Source organism: Macrobrachium nipponense, chromosome 40, assembly GCF_015104395.2.
Source record: "Macrobrachium nipponense isolate FS-2020 chromosome 40, ASM1510439v2, whole genome shotgun sequence".
Lineage (NCBI taxonomy): Eukaryota > Metazoa > Arthropoda > Malacostraca > Decapoda > Palaemonidae > Macrobrachium > Macrobrachium nipponense.
This window is the reverse complement of record NC_061101.1, coordinates 16668963-16691451: the sequence shown is the minus strand read 5'-3', so window position 1 is coordinate 16691451 and position 22489 is coordinate 16668963. Positions and strand designations below refer to the sequence as shown.

The window sequence follows — 22489 nt, the reverse complement described above, 5'->3', positions numbered from 1 at the left end:
GCTCTTCAAGTGTCCTGGCACATAAACTGCAAAGAACTGTTGGCTGTACACCTAGCTCTAAAGAGCTTCGAACCGTTAGTGAGCAACAAAATAGTACAAGTGAATGCGGACAATACAACCGCCCTTGCATACATTCGGAAGCAAGGAGGTACTCACTCATATGCCCTTTACGAACTCGCAAGAGACCTTGCTGTTGTGGACATCGCAAAGGAACATCTCTCTATTGACGAGGTTCGTTCAGGGGGTAGTAAGGAACGTGAGAGCGGACAGGCTGAGCAGGAGGAACCAGGTCCTTCATACCGAATGGACCCCTACCACTCAGACGTTTGCCGCAATCTCTGGTCTCTTTGGGGGACTCCTCATGTCGACCTCTTTGCCACGTTCCTCTCGAAAGAGACTGGAAGTCTTCTGTTCAGTAGTGGAAGACCCCAGAGCTCTAGCAGTAGACGCCTTCCTGCTAGATGGTCTCAGGTAGACGTTTACGCATTTCCCCCATTCCAAGACATTCTGGGGCAAGTGCTCAGGAAGTTTGTGACTTCAAAGGGGACAAGAATGACCCTGATAGCCCCCTTTTGGCCAGCTCAAGAGTGGTTCCCAGAGGTGCTGGAGTGGATAGTAGACTTCCCCAGATCCCTTCCACAAAGGAAGGATCTTCTCAGACAACCACACTTCGAGAGGTTTCATCAAAACCTCCCCGCTCTCGCTCTGACTGCCTTTCGACTATCGAAAGACTTGTCAGAGCGAGAGGCTTTTCTAGCAAAGCAGCAAGCTCGATCGCTAGAGCCCGGAGAACTTCCACTATCCGGGTTTACCAATCCAAGTGGGAAGTTTTTAGAAGGTGGTGTAAGTCGAAGAAGTTGTCCTCCTCCAGTACCTCTGTAACAGAAATAGCTGATTTTCTGTTATTTCTGAGAGAAGAATCGCGTCTCTCCGTAGCCACGATAAAGGGCTATAGGAGTATGCTATCGGCCGTCTTTAGGAATAGAGGCCTAGATTTGGGAAACGATAAAGATCTACATGATCTGGTTAGGTCTTTTGAGACCAAGAAGTCTAAGATTACTTCTCCCCCTAACTGGAATCTAGACGTAGTGCTTAAGTTCTTGTCTTCAGAGAGATTTGAACCCCTACATTTGGCCTCGTTTCGTGATATAACGAGAAAATGTTTATTTCTTTTGTCACTGGCGACGGCGAAAAGAGTTAGTGAACTGCACGCCCTTAGTGACAAAGTCGGGTTCAATATAGATTCAGCCATCTGTTCCTTCAAGGAATTATTCTTGGCGAAGAATGAAAATCCTTCGAATCCCTGGCCGAGAAACTTCGAGGTAAAAGGATTATCGGTCTCGTCGGCAGGGAACCGGAGAGGTCTCTTTGCCCAGTAAGGGCGTTAAAGTTTTACTACAGAAAAAGAAACAGTTGGGAGGTTCTAGACAAGGTCTTTGGTGCTCAGTGAAGGATCCATCAAGACCCTATGTCTAAGAATGCTTTAGCCTTTTTTGTCAGGAACGTAATTACGGACGCTCATAAGGCTTGCACGGATGATTCTTTCAAACTTCTGAGAGTAAGAGCTCATGAAGTGAGAGCAGTGGCGACGTCTCTCTCTTTTCAGAGAAATATGTCACTGAAGAATATCTTGGAAGCGACATATTGGAGATGGTAATTCTGTGTTGCTTCTCACTATTTGAAGGACGTGCGTGTGACCTATGAAAAATGTTTTCCTTAGGTCCTTTTGTGTCTGCGGGCACAATCCTGGGTACAGGAGCTAACAACAATCCTTAATTTTTACTACTTAAGTCTAATAGATATGTTCTAGACTTTCTGCTGAACAAGTGCAGATACCGCACAGGCGGCCAGTCACTTCCGTTCAGTAGGAACTCTTGTGATATCTTTTAGTAGATGAGTATCATTTTTTGGAAAATTATGTGTGCGTGTGCAATTTGGTTCGAGTACGGTTGTTGCGAAGAGTTTGGGGATAACTCAGAGCAATTTTTAATACTAACATGGTGGTTAGGATCAGGTGGTCGGGATTGGTTTGTGTTGCTCCTTAATAAGGTGTGTTGTCATATAAGTGGATCAGCACCCATTGACAAAGTCCTTTCAGGCTCTGCCGAGTAAGTGGATAAGACCCCTTCGGCAGTTCCACAAGAATTCTTGGCCATAGATCACTATCTCCGCTAAAGTTTCTTGAGCTGATGCAGACTACTGGGGCAAACACCCACGAAGTCTACCACCTATCAGGTAGGACCAGGTTTTTATTTATACCTACAACAGATGTTGTTTACCTGTCTATTCCAGTAGTAGCTGTCTCTTACCCTCCACCGAAGGGTGCCAATCAGCTATGTATATATCTGACAGGTAAGTTGATTGTATGAAAATGATATTGTTATAATACAATAAAGTTTCATACATACTTACCTGGCAGATATATACGATTAGGGCCCACCCAGCCTCCCCGCAAGGAGACAGGTGGAAGAGAAAATATATGAGTAGAAAACGGGAATGGTTCCTAGTCCTGCCGCCCAGGGCAGGCCGGTAGATCACCTGACCTACCTGTAGCGAGTGGCGCGAAATTTGAATTTCTGTCGGGGACGACGGAGTCTTAGCTATGTATATATCTGCCAGGTAAGTATGTATGAAACTTTATTGTATTATAACAATATCATATTTCCAGACCACCCAAAGAGGAAAAAATAAAGGCTTCCAAATCGGATTTGTAATGGCTTTATTCAACATCCTACAATGGAACGCAATGCAGGAAACTCATTAACACGTTAACCGCCATGTCAACCACCGGTGGTACATTGTGAATAAGACATAAACGCCACATGTACCACCAGTGGTTCAATTTTGATTTTTTATACTTTTTTCATTTTTATTTAGATAAATTAGTAAAAAGGGTTATAAATACCCTAGTCTGCATGCAAATCAAAGTTTATTAATTGAATTTTATAAAAGTGAAAAAAATAAAAGCAATTCTTTTAATTATAATGGAAAAAATAATAGGCATTTTTCATGATAGCACATTCACATGAAAAAATTATGCAAAAGCTCCCATATCTGAAACTTTTCAGTATAGATATATATAGCATTTCATATGCACCAAAGAAACATTAGTACTCCTTTGAATGAAGTCTTTCAAAGCATGATGGGCATAAATGAGGCTTGCCTTCACATTGACCACACACTGTCTTTACTCTTCTTGCTTTGCGTGCTGCGATTTGGCTTCCTTCATTCTTACTAAGTAACTCATAGCAACCTCTGCATCTTTTTTCTCACATCTCTACATTTTTCCATCTAACTCAACTAAAACATGAAGTGACCTTTTCCCCCCAATGGGTGAAAAATCCTTTCCAATCTTTATATCTTCAGTTGGTTTACCTGTCAAAAGTGAGAGTACTACAGATACTCTAAATTTCTTTATTGAAATTGGTTTGTTTGTGTGAAACTTGTTGAAGAGAATATATGAATTTACTATAGCTGTCCCAAGAAGAAGCTCAAAAGCTGCTTTCTTGTACCACTTCTTACTTTTCTGAGGGGTGAGTAATATGAGGCCATCTGGTCAGAGTAGTCCACTCCTTTTTGGCTGCATTATAATCCAAGATACATTGCGGCTTTTCTCTCTCTATACCACGTTTTATTTTACCAGTTTTGACTAATTCTTTGGTATATTCAGGGACAGTTGTTAGCATAAGAACATCACGTTGATCCTTCCACTTTATAACTTTTATGCCTTCAGAATTCTGCTGTGCTGCTACTTCACCTTTTTTTCAGTTTTTTGCGTGTCACAGATTTTGGAACATACTTTCTGTTCACTCTCAGTGTTCCACAGACATAAGTTGATTTTCCTAAAAGGTACTAGACAATGGCACTGAAGAATAGAAATTGTCTATATAAAGTGTTCTACCTTCACTAAGAAGTCCATCCATTAGTGCCCGAGTTATATACTCTGCATGTTCTATTCCTGGAGCATTATCACCTTTCCCTTTGTAAATCATGAATTCCCAAGTATATCCATCCACTGAGCACAATTTATAGACTTTCAATCCATATTTGTGACTTTTACTTGGATTATATTGCCGTAATATTGTTCGACCTCTAAATAAAACCATACTTTCATCTATTACAACCTTCTCACCAGGTGTGAATTTTTTAAAGTTTCTTGACAAAAGCTGAATAATCAGTGGCCGCAGTTTGAAAAGTCTATCACTTCCATCTGAGCGACTATTATCTGCAAAGTGTATAAATCGTAGGATCAGCTCAAATTTATTCCTAGCCATGGTTGTCTTTATAAGATCAACTCCATACATTTTGCTCCTACTCAGTAGCTCTCAAAAGTTGGCTGCTTATTCAGACCCATGAGAATAAAGATACCAAAGAACTTTTCAATGTCTTGTTTGGTTACTGGTTTCCAAGCTTTCATCTTAGAGTGCCTAGTAATAGGCTTCATTGCTGCAGTAGTATCATAAAATCTATTAGTTTCAATTACTATCAAATCAAAGATCTCATCAGTAACAAATAATTTATACACATCAAGTGGAAGAACTTCTCCATCTGAAGTAGATGGCAAAGTGTAATGTTTCTCTTCTCTAGCTGTACATAGGAAGTTTCTAGGGAGAGCAACGGTATCCTGCCAGTCAGAGTTTCCATTTGCTTGAGATAATTGTTGTTGAATATCTGTCACATTAGATGTTGAAGGCAATATATTTTCATCCTCTGTACCATCATCATCCGTTGCTGGCAAAATGCTGTCATCTCCTGTACCATCATCTTCTGATTCGCTGTAGCTGCTACTTTCTTCATCATCGAAATTTGGATCAGAGTCACTTAGGGAGGAATTTGAAATTTCATCATTGCTGTAATCATCATCATCATCATCTGACGGTGGTTCTGCATACCCATAAAAGCTACTAGCATCCATTGCGTTCCTAAAGAAGAAATATATATAATATATATCGCATATATATAATATATATATATACATATATATATATATATATATATATATATCTTATATTATATCTATGATATATATATATATCGATATATATATATATTATATATATAGATATATATATATATATATATATAATATATATTATATATATATATATATATATACAGTATATTACAACGCAAAGACAAATGACATTTTGTTTTATAAGAAACAGTCTCTGTATACTTTAGTGAATAATCATTGCAAAGAAAAGAATAGTAAATAAATAAAGATAAAAAATATAATAAATCAAAGAATAATATACGTATTTAGGTTTCTGTAGATCATGATCTCATGTGAATGTAAATCACTTGTAGGCCTAAATGAGAGAAGTAATCCAAATATCACAGAGAGAGAGAGATACAAATCACAATATATATATATATATATATATAATTATATATATATATATATATATATATATATATAAAAGCTTTGTAAACTAGTTAAAAATTAAAATGGATTGTTATAGCGTGAACCATCGGTGTACAATGAGACTGAGGAATGAACGGCATTTGACAAGCATCGCGAATTGAACCATCGGTGACCAATTTATCTATGATCCACCGATGGCGCATTTGGCGTCGGAGAAAGAAAAATGTATACATGTTGCCTTATGAACAACATGTGTCTCAAGGTTTTTACACTCTCTTACCCTTCTCCACTATCTTGCAGATTAAACAACGTGTTCCCCTGTTCGCTGTGACAAACATACTGAGAAGGATAGGACATTGTAGTTATGGCGGCAGGGAGAAATTGATGAATTGCCTTATGGCGGTTAATGTGTTAAGGTCCAGAGAAGTTCAATCCTGGACTTAATTTTGAGATCTTCACGTCCACCCCTCCAGTGGGTGATAGAGCACATGGAGGAGCAGCTATTATCTTGAGCAAATCACTGGAATGCTTGCCTGTAGCCCTCAATACAAATTTACAGGCTGTTGCTCTTAAGATCACATTAGACAAACAGATTACTGTGTGTTCCATCTACCTGCCTCCTAGATCAAACTTTACAAATGCTGATATCCAATCATTAATTGATCAGCTGCCACAGCCATTTTTTATTCTTGGTGATTTTAATGCCCATAATCCGTTATGGGGAGGGCATACTTCAGATAATGAAGGTAAAATTATAGAAGACATTGTTAATAATAATGATATTGTGCTTTTAAATGATGGTACTATGACTTATCATAATATATATTTTAATTCTTACTCTGCTATTGATCTGAGTATATGTTCCTCTGCAATAGCTTTAGATTTTATTTGGTCAGTAAATGAATTTTTAAATGGCAGTGATCACTATCCCATTCTGTTAAAGTTTACCAGAAATGTCCCTACAGAAATGCCACAGAAATGGAAGCCATTGGAAGCTGATTGGGAGAAGTATAAAAAGGATATCCATCTAGATAAACCATTTGAATCCTTTAACAATCATATTGAAGCATATGAGTATTGGACAAACACTGTATTAGCCAGTGCAGAAGCCTCTATTCCAAAAACTACTGGAAAGCCAAGGAGACCAACAGTTCCATGGTGGGACAAAAAGTGTGCCACCTTAAGAAAAATTACTAGAAGATGCTACAAGAAATACAAATCAAGTGGCACATCCACTTCTGAAACAATATATCAGCGAGCCATGGCAAAACAACGCCGATACTTCCGTCGTGCCAAGAAAGACTCTTGGATTTATTATATAAATGGAATTAACTCTAAAACACCATCGATGTTTGTATGGAAAAAGGTACGAAAACTAGCAGGGAAGTTTGTGCCACCCAAAACTCCCTCTTTGAGAGTAGGAAATAACCTCATTACCCCCCAGATGCTGAAGCCTTGCCGAGGATGGGGGCCTTAGGGTTGAGCAGCTGGGCCCTGATGCCTGGTGGGAACTTCTGCTTCCTCCCTCTATAAGGCACGGATTTTATGTTGAGGACTTGGATTGGTTTTGGACATGGTTTGGACTTGTTCATTGGATTTGATGGAGGGTGAGGATGGTTGGCATGCCACCTCACCCGTAGAACTCGAGTACCTAACGTGGTCGAGGGAGGGGAAAGTTTATATGTCAAACCCTTCTCTTAGTGCTGGGTCTGATCTCAACGGACATCATGACGCCTTAAGCACTGAGGGTGGGGTGTATATCTGGGTGGTACCCCTAGGGCAGCCCTGTATGGGATAACACTGTCCTCTAAATGTGGCTCCATGGTGGGTGGGGGGCTACCTGGACGAATCATCAATTCTACATCTTATGGAGACACTAAAACCTTCTGTTGACGACTTAGGCAAGGATAAGGACAAGGAAAATTCTGGTAATTCCTCCATTGGGACTTTGGAGCCTTTTTCAAATGAGCTCCTTCATTGTTACAAACATTTTGTATGTAAAACCAGTCCCTTTAGACTGGAATTATGAAACCTTATTTAATGAATTTTGTAAAATTGGGAACGTAAAAGAATTACGGAATAGACTTTGCAAAAATTATGGTTGTTTTGAATTTTGGATATTTTTCAACAACGAATCAGAAGCTCACAGAGCATTTAGAGAGTTTAGGTCAGATTCTATGAATGTTGGACTTGTAGAGGCAGAAGAGGTCCCTAGGTATCTTGAGATATATAGACCACCAACTGAAACTAAAGATTCGAGTAAAATAAGTAAAAACCTCCAGATCACCAGACCCAGCTAAGTGGTTGATTATTACAACACATGGTGAGAGAGGCAACCTCTTCAAGGTGAAAAGGTTGGTAAGCCAGAAGATCGGCAATGTTGGCAGCCCAGAAGTAACTCGCTTTGAGTGTAATAGTTTTTTAGTTCATGCCAAGACCAATGTTCAATCAGTAATGCTCCTAAATTTAAAGCTTGATCCCGAAGGTATGATAAAAGAGGTAAAACCTCACTATAATTTTAGTTATGCAAAGGGTGTCATCTTCAGTGAAGATTTACATGAAATGGACGAAGAGGAAATTTTGGAGATGTGTCCAGATGTGGTTTGGAAGGTTTTCAAAGTGCCCCGCTCGTCTATGATTATTTTAACATTTGTAAGTCCTTTTTTGCCATCTGAAATTGTTCTTGACAATGAAATTATGAAAGTTCGTCCTTATAGACCGAAAGCGCTCCAGTGCTTTCAATGTTTTGGCTTTGGACACTCCTCTAATGTTTGCACCAGGAATAAACTTTGTGAATCGTGTGGCAAGCCTGAGCACGAGGAATGTTCTGAACCGGTAATGTGTGTGAACTGTAAGGGTGAACATCGAGCCCGAGAGAAGAAATGCAGTGCATTCAAAAAAGAACAGGAGGCATTACTTAAGTCTATTGCTGAGCACATCAGTGTGGGACAGGCCAAGAAGCTGTTGGGAAGGAAAACTTATTCAGATGCCTTGGAGGCACAACAGCCGGATATTGCTACTTCTGGTGCCCCTTCAGGTGGTGCTCCCCTGGGGCCCCCTAATGGGGTTTCCCATGCCCCCTCTGGTGGGGCTCCCCGTGCCCCCCCTGTTGGGGCTCCCTGTGCCCCCCCTGGTGGGGTTTCCCACGCCCCCTCTGGTGGGGCTCCACACGGCCCCCCTAGTGGGGCTTCTCATGCCCCCTCTGGCGGGGCTCCACACGGCCCCCCTAGTGGGGCTTCTCATGCCCCCTCTGGCGGGGCTCCTCATGTTGCAGAGACTCTGGTCAATCCAGGGGACCCTGTTGGTTCAAGGGTTCAAGCCAGATCTCAATGTGTTGACGACTTTTGTCTGACAGGAACATTGCCTGACATTGAGCCCTCACCTGATCCTGTCATTACAGTGCACCGTGGAGATGACGGTGAGGAGATGGAGGCCCTCTTTATTCGTCAGAAGAGGGCCCCTTTCTCCCTCTTCGCCTCATTCTCGGTCACTCGGCCATCATAGGAAAAATAAAAGCAAAACTGGAAGGGCAAGTGAAGGCCCATCATCTAAAAGATCTATAACACCCAGATCTAGATCAAGTAGTTCTGGTAAAACTGATAAGATCTCTCTCACCAGGACTCAGATTCCTAAATTGGTAGAAAATTTTAAGATCCCATCTTCTAAATAATGGCTCTCATGCAATGGAACATCCGGGGCTTTATACCAAATAGAGAGCAAGTTCGGGTTCTGTTTAAGGAACATAATCTATCTGCGATGTGTCTACAAGAGACAAAGTTGGGAGAGAACACTCCCAACGTAGGTTTTAATTATTCATTTCATAGGTCTCCACTTCTGATAGGTGTACGTGCTCAGGGAGGCATAGGCATCATAGTCTGCAAGTCTGTTAATCACAGGGTTGTTCAATTGAACACTGTGTTGCAGGCTTGTGCAGTCCAAATTTTTAATTATAAATGGATCACAATTTGCTCTCTCTACCTTGATCCATCATTGGAAAATAGATTGCAGGATGCGCAGGGTAATCCCCGTCAGCTAGAATTAACCGATCTACAGACGTTAATAGACCAGCTTCCTAAACCCTTCATTCTGATGGGAGATTTTAATGCCAAGCACACCTTCTGGGGAGAGCCAAACTGCAACTGTTGGGGTTTAATAATAGAACAGCTGCTTGACTTAAATGACATCACTTTAATGAATGATGGTTCCCCTACAAGACATGATGTTTTTCATAATACTGATTCAGCCATTGACCTCACTATCTGCTCTTCGTCTTTGAGGTTAGATTACCAGTGGGTAGTAGACCAGAATGATCATGGCAGTGATCATTGGCCCATTCACTTAAAGTTTATGAAAAATATTCCATCTCCATGTTTTCCAAAATGGAAGGTAGGGGAGGCTGACTGGGGATTATTCAAAAAATCTACTGAAGTTGATCAAGAGATAAAAGATTTTCAGAGCCCAACATCTGCTTATGAGTATTTAATCAGTATATTGCTGTGTGGTGCCATGCTGTCTATTCCTCGAACTTCTGGTAAGCCTCGGCGTCCTCTAGTACCTTGGTGGAGCGATTCATGCGCATTGAGCTGAAAGATAACTAGAACTTGCTACAAGAGATATCGTAGATTTCCTTGTTTGGTCAATAAAATTATCTATAAAAGAGCTCTTGCTAAGCAAAAGAAAACATTTAAGCAAGCAAAGAGGGAATCGTTTATCAGATATATAAGTGAATTAAAATATGACTCCCCTATGTCATTAGTCTGGAACAGAATCCGAAAGCTGCAAGGGAAATTTTCTCCACCTCCCTTGCCTATATTGAAAATTGATGGCTTCCTCATATCTGATTCTGGAGAAGTTGCAGAAACCTTTGGTAGGCATTTCTCCAGTATATCTAGTGCCCTACATTACTCTCCTGCATTCAGGAATATTAGGGACAGTACCACGGTTGTTCCTGCTTTTAGTTTAAATTTATTTAGAATCATATAATCTTCCTTTCACCATGAAAGAATTGGATCATGCAATCTCGTTGTCTTCCCCAACATCTCCTGGGGAAGATGATATACTGTACTCAATGATTTTTAATCTGCCTAGAAGTACAAAACAATTTCTTTTAAGACATTTTAAACAGTTTTTGGCTTTCAGGAACTTCACCAGAGTCTTGGAAGATATCGATTATTGTACCTGTTTTAAAACCTTTTAAAGATTCCTTCCTTCCTAAGAATTATAGGCCAATTGCTCTAACTAGTTGTGTTAGCAAGATTTATGAGAGGATGGTCAATGCTCGACTTGTGTGGTATTTGGATTCAAAGAATCTTTTATCTAATCGGCAGTTTGGCTTTAGGAAAAATAGAAGTACTTCTGACCCTTTGATGTTCCTTACTCGGGAGATACAGAATGCTTTTGCTGTGCAAAACCAGACTGTTGCAGTGTTCTTTGACCTAGAAAAAACCTACGATACTACCTGGCGAGGGGGTATCCTTTTGCAACTTGTAGAGTGGGGTGTTGTGGGTAATTTGTTCTATTGTCTGAAAGATTTTTTGTCAGAACGTTACCTGAAAGTAAGAGTGGGCTCTTACATTTCTTTTGCTTACCCTCAAGAAGAAGGGTTACCTCAGGGAAGCATCCTTAGTCCAACACTCTTTAATGTAGCTGTCAACGGCCTACTAGAACAAGTTCCTGTCGGGGTGCATGGTCTGGCCTTTGCTGATGATTATGCAATAATCTGTAGCAAGTCTACAGCTGTCGAAGCTTGTCAAAAGATCCAGACTGCTATTAATGCTTCAACATTATGGGCCAGTGCTAAAGGTTTCAAATTTTCACCAGAAAAAACCAAAGCTATACGATTTTGCCGATTAAGAAGAGTGGAAGAGATCCCTACGCTGTTTTAAAATGATTCGATTTTACCTTATGAAGATAGCATTAAGTATCTAGGTGTTACATTTGATAAGAAATTAACTTTTACTCAACATGTTAATGAAGTTGTATGTAACGTGAAGCTTCGTATTAATATTCTTAAAGTTGTGTCTAATTTTAATTGGGGGCCAGATCGAATCACCCTTTTGAGGATGTACCAGGTTTTATGCCTAAGCAAAATTGATTATGGTTGTCAAGTTTATGGTTGTGCATGCAAGACAACACTGCAGAAATTAGATGTTGTCCATAATATGGCTTTACGTATTTGTACGGGAGCGTATAGAACTTCTCCAGTAGAAAGCCTATATGTTGAGTCAGGTTTTCCCCCATTATGTATCCGTAGGGAGGAATTAGGCTTGAGAGTCATATCAAGAATACTTACATCAAAGCTAAACCCTAATTATAAGTATGTTAGAGAACCAACTGATAGAGCCCCAAATAGACCTAGACTGCCAAAGCCGCTTGAAGTTCGACTAGCAAGCTCTGCCAGGGAGGTGGGATTACTACCCCCTGCAGTAGCTGAAATTTCGCCCTCAAAATTTCCTCCTTGGAATAGGCCACACTTAGAAATCTGCCCAATTAGGAACAGCAGGAGCATCAGTTCTGGTAATCAGTTGAGGGCAAGTTTCTTGGATCATGCTTTTGAACATGGTGATTCTCATCATATATATACTGATGGTTCAAAGGGTTCTGATGGTGTTGGTTGCTCTGTAGTGACTAGTGATAATATTATTAAAAAGAAGCTTCCATCTAATTCCTCTGTTTTTACAGCTGAACTGCTGGCAGTCTTGACTGCTCTTAAATATATTTTTTATAGTTCTTGTACTAACAAGGTTTTTACCATTTTTACTGACTCTTTGAGTGTTTTATCTTCTCTCAAAAGCCTAGTCTCTTGCCACCCTTTAGTGCAAGAAGTACAAGATTGGTTTTATCTTTTAATTAATAGAAGAGGTTTTTCTGTTAGGTTTTGTTGGGCTCCGTCCCATGTTGGAATTGTTGGGAATGAGTGAGCCGACGCTGCTGCTAAGGCTGCAACTAGGCTTAGGCACATTTCCAACATGGGCATCCCTGTTTCCGATTTAAAAGTACCATTCAATTTTATTGTAGAGACCAGTGGCAGGCCCACTGGTCTACTTTAGATAATAATCTTAAATTAAAGTCGATTAGGCCTTCTGTTCATCCTTGGCCCCATAGCCGGATGGATAGAAGGTATGAGATAGTTTTAGCTAGATTACGTATTGGCCACACTAAATATACTCAGGGGTATCTAATGATGAGTGGGTCAGATAGGCAGGTTCCTCGCTGTTCCACCTGTCATGTGGATTTGACTGTGGTGCATATTTTGGTGGAGTGCCCTCATTTTGAAAACAATCGTAGAGCTTGTTTGCTTGCAAATAAGACTCTTGCCGATATTTTAGGTGAAGGTGCTCAGGCAGAGCAAATTATGACATTTTTAAAAAACATTGGTATTTTGTACGAATTGTAGTTTTCTTTTAATTGTTTTAGGTTTCTTGTTTGGTTTTTATGAATGAATGATTTGTATGTTAGATCGGTTGTGTGTATGTTTGTTTGTGTGACAGTGACTTTTTTTTTATTCTTAAGATATATATGCGCTGAATGGCCCCTCGGCTCCGGCGCTTGGCTATGTGCCAAAAATTTTATAATCTAATCTAATCTAATAACCTCATTACAAACCCATCAGATGTAGCTGAATCATTGGGTCAATATTTCTCCAACATTTCTAGCCCAAAAAACTATTCTAGTGAATTCCAAAGAATCAGGAACACTTAGGTCAATCTGAATCTATCTGGTGATAACCGGGAGGCATACAATGCAAGATTCTCTCTTCAAGAACTACATGAAGCACTCTCTTCAACAGATAACACTTCTCCTGGTGAAGATACTATTTTATATATAATGCTTAGGAAGCTACCTGAAGAGGCCAAACGCTACCTTCTTAAGATCATTAATAAGATTTGGGAGACTAGAGTTATGCCGAGATCCTGGAAAATTTCCATCATAATCCCCGTTCAAAAACCAAATAAAGATCCCCAACAAAGTTCAAGTTATAGACCTATAGCACTAACAAGCTGTGTTTGCAAGTTAATGGAAAAAATGATAAATTATCGCTTGGTATGGCACTTAGAATCAAATAAGCTTCTCTCTCCTTTCCAATTTGGGTTTCGTAAAAATAGATCTACCCTCGACCCACTTATGAGACTCTCCAACCAAATTCAGCAGGGTTTTGTCAATCAGTGTCAGACAATAGGGGTCTTCTTTGATTTAGAGAAAGCTTATGACACTACTTGGCGTAATGGAATTCTTAAACAACTACAGAAAATGGGTATTAAGGGCAACTTAATTCGGTTCATTCATTCCTTCCTATCCGAGAGATTAATAAAAGTGAGAGTAGAGAACTTTCTGTCGTCCCCCTTTAAACAAGAGGAAGGTGTTCCACAAGGAAGTGTTCTCAGTGTGACCCTCTTTGCTGTTGCCAGAAATAGCATCTTGGATGAAGTTCCAAGCCCAGTTCGAGCTTCATTGTTTGTGGATGATTTGGCCATTTATTGCACTGCGTACGATGCTATATCTGCATGCCGATATCTACAGAAAGCTATTGATTCTGTCTCCAAATGGGCCAGGCTAAATGGTTTTAAATTTTCAGCCATTAAGAGTGTTGCTATCCGCTTTTCAAGGAGCAGACGTAAAGAGGTTATACCTAATTTAAAACTCGAGGGATCTATTTTACCTTATGCTGCCAATGTCAAATTTTTGGGAATGACTTTTGACTCAAAACTCACCTGGACCAAACATATTGATAACCTTAAATGTAAAATTAAAGCATCTTTTAATCTTTTGAAAGTAGTCTCTGGATATGAGTGGGGAGCTGACAAGAAATTTTATTAAGACTTTATGATGCACTTTCTAGATCAAAGCTAGATTATGGGTGTCAGATTTATTCTTCAGCGTGTAAAAGCAAACTTAACGACCTCAATATTGTCCATAACATGGGATTACGAATTTGCTTTGGTGCATTCCGAACATCTGTTGACAGTCTGTATGTAGATACCCATCAACTGCCACTTGACTTACGACGGGAGGAACTGGGTCTGCGCTACATAATGCGCGTAAAAAGCAGTTAAAAAAATCCTTCCAATAAGGTCATTCGCCAAGTTGACAACAGGAAATTTAAACCAAGGTCATCTGTCCCCTTCCAGATAAGGATACATCAAGAAGTGAATAATGATACTCTAAAAAATCAGAATGTTTCTCAGTTAGTTGCATCCAGTTTCCTCCCATGGCTTATCCCTAAAGCAAAAGTTTGTAACAAAACTATGGTCAAGAAGAACCTTTCTGATAAAATGGCAAAGAGTTCATTCTTAGAACATGATGTAACTCATGATGGTGCGTTTAAGATTTATACAGATGGTTCCAAGTCAAGAGAGGGAGTTGGGCTAGCCATAATTACAAAAGACACTTGTGAGGCTGCAAAACTACCAAATTCTGCTACAGTATATACAGCAGAACTTTCTGCCATTAATAGAGCATTAGCTATTGTTCATTGTACCGAGAAGAAGAAATTTGTTATATATTTGGATTCTAAAAGTGTTTTGGAGAGTCTTAATATTTGCAATACATCACATCCTTTGATTCTCCAAGCTCAAGAGTGGCTTTTTCGAATTTCTTGCAAACACAAAGCTGTTTCGTTCTGCTGGGTTCCTGCCCATGTAGGGATCAAAGGTAATGAAAAAGCTGATAGAGCAGCAAAAAGAGTATGTAATAAAAGATCACTGGATATCCATGAAGTTCCATACATTGATATGAAGTCTCCTATTCGAAGCTATATCCGCCACAAATGGCAGGAGCAATGGTCCTCAAACCTCCTTGCCAGAAACAAGAAGCTGAAGGCAATCAGACCTAATTTGAATTTTTGGCAGTCTTCGTTTCATAGAGACAGGAGGACCGAGATTGTTTTAACGAGACTTCGTATTGGCCATTCGCGATTGACACAGCTTTATACTTGAAGGAAGTGAGGCTACAGTCTGTGCTGGCTGTAGCTGCCTCTTGACAGTTGAGCATATTCTGGTTTGTTGCCCAGTGTATGGTGCTGCCCGCAGGAAATTCGGTCTTTCAGGGAGACAACTTTCGTATATTTTAGGAGATGATGTTGATGTCAATAATCTTGTAGGAGATGATGTTGATGTCAGTAATCTTGTAAAGTTCTTAAAAGAGATTGATGTATACATACTATCAAATTTGACTTATTTTATTAATATTTAATTTTACCTTTCACCTAATACACACAAGTGTATGCAGTTGTACTTTTAATTTTATTTTAATAAAAAAAGAATTATATAATTTTTTTTAATGAAATAAGGTTTTTTAGTTTCATTCACATCAAATTATCATCACGTTCAATTACATTTCATTAATTATCAGATTATTTATTTCATTCCATTACGGCACTGAATGACCATAATAGGTCCCAGTGCTTGGGTTTGTCCCTAAATTTCATAATCCATCCATCCATTCTTGATCTGCTCCGGCTCAGAGCACAGGCCGTCTTGTGCTGAGTTAGTAGAGCAGTGGGCAGGATCCCTAATGACCAACTAGTGTCCCTGACCTGTAGAAGATGCAATGAAGGGGCGGAGGATCTCTTGTCATTTGCTGCAGAGATGTCCTTCGCTTCAGCATCATACAGAGCGGCGAGCAGACTAATGTAATTGACCTATGTGTTCCCTGGGAGCGGAATTCCGCCTCCTTAATGGAGGCGGAGAGAACCAAGGAAAGCAAATACCGTGCCCATAATGCCGCCCCGCCCCGCCCCGCCCCGCCCCGCCCCGCCCCACCCGCCCCGCCCCGCCCCGCCCCGCCCAGCCCCGCCCCGCCCAGCCCCAGCCCAGCCCCAGCCCCAGCCCCACCCCAGCCCCAGCCCCAGCCCAGCCCCAGCCCCAGCCCCACCCAGCCATTTGGGCGGTAGTAAATAGTTTGGAGTGTGTTAAGGGGGCCGGCCGGAACCCCTATATGGTGGTATAGGGCGAAAAATGCAAAGTCATGAAAAAATTCATGGAGCTTCATATGGCAATTGAGAATACGTATACGAAATATTTCGTCAAAATTCCTCTTACTTTCGTAGTTACAGGGTAATTAGTTATTGTAACTCAATAAGCCTAAAACATTGATCCGTACAAGAAAATGCAATATTTCTTCTATTGTCGTAAATTTTGATAATTATTGTCAAAGAAATTGGGAGAAATGGCATCTGTAGACATTCCCCGAGTCGAGAAGGAGACTTCAGGCTCAGTTACCAAGTCCAGTCCTGATTTAGTGCGATCACAGACTTCAAGTAGTCTACACGTTCCATTTCACCTCTGCCATTCGCCCGCTTTTACGTATGTTTATGTATGTTTCGGCAAGAATTTCATCATGCCAATGAGGAAAAGACAAGGAAAACATCTCGCTAACATACAGACGAAGAAAAATTGCTCAAGTATTATTACAGAATATCATAATATATGCGTAGTTAGTGAAGAGAGAGGGGAGGGCTGCTTAGTAATGCCCCCGTCTTGAGTGACAGCACTCGTCACACTATGCCCAAGGCTACGATCTTTGAGCATAGAGATCTTCATTTATGATAAATAACAAAGTTTTGGTTTTTCAATACCCAAAATGGAATATGAAATTCATAATAATCATTATTTATTAAATTGTCTTTGTAAAAAAAAAAGAGTACGCCTTCGAGTTTCACCTCTTGACATTCTCTTCCATTTTACGTTTGTTTATCTTTGTTTCGGGCAAGAATTTCATCATGCCAAAAAGGCAAATACAAGGAAAACATCTCGCTAACATACAGAAGAAGAAAATTCGCTGTAATAAGCCGAGTTAGTGAAGGGGAGAGAGAGAATTGCGTAGGAAGGAGTGCCCCATCTTGCCTCAAGCAGTGCCCCAGGCTGCGATATATGAGCAAAGGGATCATCATTTATGATAAATAAAATAGTTTTGGTTTATTAATACACAAAAAAGAAATATACCTTCATAATAATCATTATTTATTAACATTGTCTTTATAGAAATAGGAAGGAAAACTTTGAACGGCCGTATCTCAAAACTATACTTATTGACCTTCAAAATCTATCTTCTCACTTAGTTTTAAAGCTATAACATTGGAATTTGGTATATAACTCAGAAAGACATTATAGAACAATCAAATAGAGCCCTTTTTTCCAAGTTGTTTCGTATTTTTTTTATAAATTTTTTTCTCCTGATTTATAGGGTTTATTTTTTTACCATATTGAAAAATTCATATCTAGCAAAAAAAATGACTTTTAGAAAAAAAACTCTTCATTCGATTGGAGGTCTACATCAGGTCTATATATGGTAGTAATTCCAGGTCTTAATATTAAATATCAAGGGAGGAGATAGAATTTGAAAAATGGTTATTTTCGGGATAAATTGCCCTGGCGTCACAAAACCGAAGGTCAGAGGCGAAAATCATATGCGGTTTGGAGATGTCCCAAGTCACCTGGTATGAATATCAAAGTCCTGTCCTTAAAAAAGGACATTAGCCGGCCGGCCCCCTTAAATTAGTGAGGCAGAGAGAGGCAGACTTGTGCAAAGGCAGAGAGAGAGCAGACTTGTGCAAATTGAGAGAGAGAGCAGACTTGTGCAAATTGAGAGAGAGAGGCAGACTTGTGCAAATTGAGAGAGAGAGGCAGACTTGTGCAAAGTGAGAGAGGGTGACGAGACATTAATAGGACGGTCGAAAGAATCCATGCCACTAGGAATGCTCCCAGGCTTCCCCTTGCCCAGGGTGACTTTAATCCAGGGTATATTTACGGCAAAACCCACAAGCCTGGTAATCCTCTCCGCCTTATATAGATGTGAGGACATAGGCTTTGAACATCCTCGAAGAAGCCCTAAAAGCCCTTCTTGAAATATGCACCAAGAAGGCACCATTCACAACCCACAAAGGACATCTTTATTGCCAGATTGATGGCGTGGCAATGGGATCCCCATTAAAAGTTCTGCTTGCCAACTTCTACATGAGTGTCGTCGAAGAAAGGGTTTTCAATAAGATCCCCTGCCCTCCTCAATACTACCGCTACATAGACGACACCTTCATAAGAGTCAACAGAGAAGATGATCTTGAAACTTTAAGAAAGACTTGAAGAATGTTCCGTCCTCCGCAGCATTGACAGCGCCCTACCCTTCTTGGATATTTGGGTACAGCAGACCCTTATGGGATACACCACCACGGTTTATAAGAAACCCACAAACCCGGGTCTATGCCTTAATGGGTCCAGCGAGTGCCCAGACAGGTATAAAAGATCTGTGGTAGATGACTTCGTCCGCCGCGCCCTTACACACTGCTCCACATGGAGAGAAACCACCAGGGAGATCGAAAGGTCTACACAATTCCTCATCAATAATAACTTTTCAAATCGCATGGTCGAATGCCAAACGCAGGAGTCCATAAATAAATGGCACCAGGAAAGAACAACTGAAACTAACGACCAAAGTGGAGCTATAAAAATATTTTATTAAAAATTATATGCACCACAAATATTTGGAAGACGAAAAGGCTATAAGGAAAATAATCAGTGAAAGTGCCTCCCCACTGCAGAAGGTGATAAAATTAGGCTCATAATATACTATAAAAATATGAAAACCAGTCAGCTGCTTCTTAGAAACAACCCGGCACCCCAGAAACGTCTTTGAAGAGAAGGAGTGTCATCTACAAATTCACATGCCCGGTGGATGGATGCCACCACTCTTATAGTATCGGGATGACCACCACCAAACTCTCCAAGCGTCTCTCCTGCCACCTTCAAGAAGGGGCCATTTTCATTCACTACAGAAATATGACGTCAGGAGGCCAGAACAAAGCCAGGGTTCCAGAAAATCATGCAAGTTTAGCCTAAATTCTAAATGTCCCTTCCACATACATTTTTTTCACAGATTTTTAAGCAAGTGACTTCCCTTGCACCTTCTCCTAAGGACATACTATGGGAACAAGAATGAGGAGTGGGAAGTGGGCGTTTTTCTGAGCATGCAATAAAGTCTCCATATTCTAATATTGTTAAAAAAAGTGATCGTAAAGATTTTGTTGTTGACGACATTTACTGGGTTTGAGTGTAAAATGTGCAGTTAAGGAAATATGCGAAATAAATATGAGAATAAAAGTGATTAGGAAGTCGTATCTTAGCTTGTTTTCTTCTCCCACTTCCTCCTCAACAAGGCAACTGGATCTGTATTTCTCAGTTTGACTCGATGATGGAGAGAGGAAAACCAGTTGGTGTCAGAGAGAGAGAGAGAGAGAGAGAGAGAGAGAGAGAGAGAGAGAGAGAGAGAGAGAGAGAGAGAGAGAGAACTAAAAAGTATTTGTTTGTCATAAGTTTTCATGTTTATAAGGAATGACTGTGCAGTTAATATTGTTACAATTATGAAAAGTCGATTTTCGAAGACCGGATAGAAATCATATTTCTTTCGATCCGTACAGAAGTTTCCGTCAGAAATGATTTTGGAATCTATTCCTTGAAATTCATATTTAAAAAAAAAAAAAAAATTTATGATCAACGTTTAATGGGCCATATTGGACATCCACTATATAATTTTTATCTTGTAAGTTAGATTTGTGTTCAAACAATTTTTCTTATACATCGGTATTCCTCACGCAAAATCTTTTTTGGGCCAGGCGAGGTTATTTTTGGAACAACTCAAATGAGGACACTAGTTTCCTTTACGCGAGTGTGTCGACTGACTATTGAATTTATGTGGTTCCAGGGTCCGTGACGCAGCGTTCTTGTCTGGTGACGTCATCAAAAGCTGATTTTCGGTCATGTAAGGTCTTCCTTCGTTTTGACGCTGGTAGACGTATCGGTACGATTAGTGGTTCAGCTGTTATCCATTTCAGATCATCTGCTCCAACGTAGATTTGGAAAAATTGATCATAAGTCGTAGTTCGCTTGACTGTATTGCGAGTTTAACATTGTAGTCGAGTCCCTTTTTAGGGTTTTGTGTCTTTTCTAATTTATTGAACGTCAACTTCATGCATTTTAAAGACTGCTGCACATTTTTTAGAACTTTCTGTTCAGTTTGAATCTGTTCTTTGGACCTTGACTATATATTTTAATGTGCTTTTTGCAGACGAAACACTGCTAAATTTCTTGTATAAGTTTGCTGGATTTATCCAGTATTATTTTTTCTTTTTTTCACTTTTGAAGTTCTACGCCATGAGTTGGTTTCAGTGACTCATACTTTTCCCGTCTCTGTTGTTCCTACGGATTGATTTCAGTTTAGTCTATTTTCGTTTATTGGCAGTGAGCCTCTTTTATTCTTTTTTTTTTTAAGCATAAGTTTGTGCTATTTGCGTAAAAGTTGCATTTACCTGTCCGTAGTTCCCTAATACATTATTATTAAAATCTTATAATTTTTCATTATTTTCAGTATAAATATTTTTTCTTGGTCAGATCTTGCCGAGGACCTGCGTGTTGGAATGTGGTTTATTATAGTAACAAAAATACAGTAAAACTAAATTTTTCCATTGTTGTGTATTTAGTTCATCACAACCAGTTTTGTTGAATTAAATGATGTTTAATTATTAAGACAAATCTTTTCATTACAAGGACAATAACATGAAGATTGTTGGAGTTAGTATAAGGAAATTTACTTTAAAAAAAGTTTGTTGAAACTACTCAAACGGCATTGGATATTATTTGAATTTAGTATATTTAATTTTCTAATGCTCTTTATACATTTCAGGGAATGATACGATGAATATTCAAGACTAGTTGAAAAAAGAAGAAAGAAAACTGCTGCTATCCGGAGATTCTTTAGGACTTCAATAAATAATTGTTTCCTTTTCCCCCACCCCATGGGGGGGCGGTGCCCCTGATTGGGTGGAGGCGCTCCTAATGGCTTGCATAGTGGGCGTGTTGGCCTAAATTTTACTATTATCTAGTTATTTTTTAAGCTGATAATCTAGTCATTTCAGTAGATCACTGTCCCACCTATGTTTTGTACAAATGCAACGGTTTGTATAAAACTGATCTGAGTTACTGTCTTAATCAGTTAACTTGCAATAGTAAGCCATATATTGTGTTTTTATGGTTATTGAATTTATTAGCTTAATCCACTCTGGGTTTAGTTACTTCTCACCCTAATACTGTGATGTAAAAAGTTGTTTGAAATATTAATTTGGTCAGTTTTTATGATGTAACTTAAGTATTTAGTTTGTCAATTTGATCTTTATAGAGAAAGTGTAGAATGATTACTTGTAGATTAGTGTTTCTGGTTTTTCAAAGCTCCCATTGCATTTTTAGTTTTGGATCATGGAACCTATTATTAAAATCTTAAAATCTATTGTTATACCTCTTTAGATATTTGGTACATGTTAGCATTTTGTAATTCGAAAAGATTTTGCATAAAGGACAACTTACAAAATGAGCAACTGTGTACGTTTTTAATTTTTTTTTTTTGTACTTTGTATTAAGGTTTGCTTTTAATTTAGTTTTATCCAATGTTTTTCCTGTTGCTTTTTATGACTTACAGGTGACCCTGCTCTGAAGGGTTTAGAGTGGTGGACTTGAGGATTTGAAGTAATTTGAAATACTCATTTTTCCATATGTTACCAAAGCAACGCTTTCCCTATTTCAGTTTTGAAGTGTGATAAAACAGGTTTTGAGAAAGAATAAATTCTTTAACCATAGATTCATTATTAAGAAAAGATTCTTGTGTGCGCATCATCCTGTAATTGCCAATGTTTGTAATCAAACAAAGTTGACCCCAATTGTCAGAAAAAGGGTACATAAGCTGTTGAATGTTTTTCTTAACATTCAAGAACACGTATACTATTTTTAGAGATTTGTCTTGATAGTTATAATTTGGATTAGTATTGTATATCAAATTGTTAAAGAATATAAAGGAAATTGATTGTGACTGTATTTTGAAATTTCTTCCTGTAGCGTTCAGTGCTCTGATGGCAGAGAGTTTAGAAGTCCGGTTTTATACAGTTCTCCCACCGAGGGTAGATATAATCTGGTATGGCTTAAGTCTCGGCAGTTGGGCGTTTGTGTGAAACTGACTAGATCCAGCATAGGCGTTGGTAAAGAAATTTAAAAAGTGATTGGTAACTTGGGTAATCCCTTGTATCTATAATTTTTTTTATTTATTTATCTTTATTCTTATTTATTTATTCATTTTGATTTATTGACA

At 39.3% G+C, this 22489-nt stretch overlaps 1 long non-coding RNA gene across 1 annotated transcript in view; it reads left to right on the top strand.

Moving 5' to 3' along the window:
• The window catches only part of LOC135212307 (uncharacterized), a 91108-nt gene extending 69037 nt beyond the window's left edge, over positions 1-22071 (top strand). Inside the window, exon 3 of the long non-coding RNA XR_010313856.1 lies at positions 21038-22071. This is a non-coding gene — a long non-coding RNA (uncharacterized LOC135212307). The remainder of the gene's footprint in view (positions 1-21037) is intronic.
• The last annotated feature ends 418 nt before the right edge of the window (positions 22072-22489 follow it).